Source organism: Taudactylus pleione, unplaced genomic scaffold (assembly GCF_031769625.1).
Source record: "Taudactylus pleione unplaced genomic scaffold, aTauple2 ptg000250l, whole genome shotgun sequence".
Lineage (NCBI taxonomy): Eukaryota > Metazoa > Chordata > Amphibia > Anura > Myobatrachidae > Taudactylus > Taudactylus pleione.
Window position 1 is genome coordinate 5,960,218 of NW_028284652.1, and position 2,335 is coordinate 5,962,552.

The window sequence follows — 2,335 nt, forward strand, 5'->3', positions numbered from 1 at the left end:
ATAATGGGAGGTGCTACCTGATGAGACTAATTGCAGGCACAGAAACAGACAAATCTCAGGTGCACAACTCCAAATTGTTAATATATATATAAATGCAATAAAATTTTGCAATCAATAGAGGTTTTTAGCATAATCATGGCCAAGGTTATGGGCCTACACACCATATCCAGGTAACCTCTTTCGGGTAGGTCCCTAACATACTAGGGTTCAAATCCAGAGCGCAGGACCCCCCAAAACTGGCCCAGCCAAGCTGCCCCAGGGCACCACCATAGTAAGAAAAGTGCAGTGTAAAGAGATAGTTAGGAGCAGCTGCAGCTGCATATAAAGGATGAAAATAAAAAAGTGAAGTACATATATATTAAACACACAGTGAAGGGTTAAAATGTGTTGTAAAGGAAAATGTGTTATAATGCAGTGCCCTGAGACAGATCAACCAATGCAATCCATGGGGACCCACGCCCCAAAAATGAACCAAAGTTGCACTACAGTATATAACTTGTAGGACTTACCTAGAATTGTGCCTAATACCAGTGTGCATATACATTACCATACTCCATGCTTTTAAACATTTTGCTTTTATTAACAATTTGGAGTTGTGCACCTGAGATTTGTCTGTTTCTGTGCCTGAAATTAGTCTCATCAGGTAGCACCTCCCATTATATATATTTATATAGTCAGGTTGTGCAGTCCAGAAATCTTTCCCATATACTCAATTTAATGTGCTTTATTGCACTTCTGAGGGAAAGGAGACGCCCTCATTCTGGATTAGCATCCTCCCTTATTGGTTTAAAAGCATATAAGAGGCGCTTAGGGGGTAAGTAACTGGGGAGACTTCTGTTTAATTGTTAAGAATATTGATGGACAATTGTATGTCTTGAACGGCTCAAAGAGGACCGAGGTCAACGGACAGTCTGAGTATACAATCTTCAGATATTTGTGCTTATTTGATGATTGAAGCATCCATTTCCTGGCTATAATAACTACAAGTTTGTTGATATCGGATGTCAGCTATTTTTACACTGGGTGGTGGTGATGATTTTTTTCTATTAAAAGAGAAATTGTGGATTGTGCCCTCTTAAAGACTCTTTTTTGTTTATAAAAGCCACAAGTGGAGAATGTGGTTTATCTTGAGGCGGCGCCTCATGTGTTGAATATTCCAAGGAAGAGAGCAATTGAATATATATACATTAAACTTCGGATACAGGAGCATATGAGATACATTAAGAATAAGTTATCCACTCACTCAGTTTCCAGACATTTTTTAACGAACCACAATTCTTCATTAGATAATATGACATTTAGGGCAATTGAACATGTAACCCCGGATCCCCGGAGTGGTGATCTAGCCAAAAAATTATCTCAACGAAAAATGTTCTGGATCTATGAATTAAACACACTATCTCCTTGTGGTCTGAACGAGAGCTATGAGATTGCTCCACTTCTATAAGGAAAGACTCACAGTATTTACACATATGAGATATACCAGTAAAATATCTACGGCCATACCAAACCGAGAGTGCCCAATCCCGTCTGATCTTGGAAGCTATACGGTGTTGGGCCTGGTAAGTACTGGGATGGAAGACCACCCGGGAATACCAGGAGCAGTAGAATAATCTAATGGTGATCTCGTGGGAGGAAGACTTGACATTCCTTTAGGAGCAATCTCTTGCATAATAATAAAAATACCTATGAGGTGTGTTTATTTCTGAATGTCGGACACAATGAAAACCTACATGGCATTTTCCCTCCTTCTTCATATCCATCTTCCTAACTATCGGCCCACTTTGGCATAGGTACATGGGTATCCTCAATGTCCACACATTTTAGATATGTCCATATTTTAATGACACGTCCACATAGGAGAATTCTTATGTAACTATTAGAACAGAATGATCTAAATAATAGGTTTATTACTGTCCCTGGGAAATGTTATATTTCCAGAGAAAATGTTTGCTGTATACTTACCGTTTTTGAAGTGCATATATTATGGACTGACATTTATGTAGGTACATACAAAATGGTGTTATTTATTATGACCTGTCACTTTGTTAATTATTTTCATTGAACTCTTGCATTCTTTATTTTATATTTCCTATTTATGTATTTTAACAATGGACCCAATAATATCATATGGGACTCTATGAAGTCGTTTGTATAAAAAAATTGAATGGATCATATGCAATGAACATACAGGGTTAAACTGTGGTGTCCGTTATTGAAGGAAGCTTAGCCTGTGGAAAAGCATCCTTAGCAACCCCTCATATGGCTGTGTACTGTCTATCAGGAAGTCAATTGCCGGAGCTTGCGCTCCACAAGCAGCTCACGCACACGTGAC

General features: G+C 38.6%; 1 pseudogene; it reads left to right on the forward strand.

Annotated features, from left to right (window-relative positions):
* The first annotated feature begins 1,492 nt into the window (after positions 1-1,492).
* On the forward strand, positions 1,493-1,611 carry LOC148515356 (5S ribosomal RNA; annotated as a pseudogene).
* The last annotated feature ends 724 nt before the right edge of the window (positions 1,612-2,335 follow it).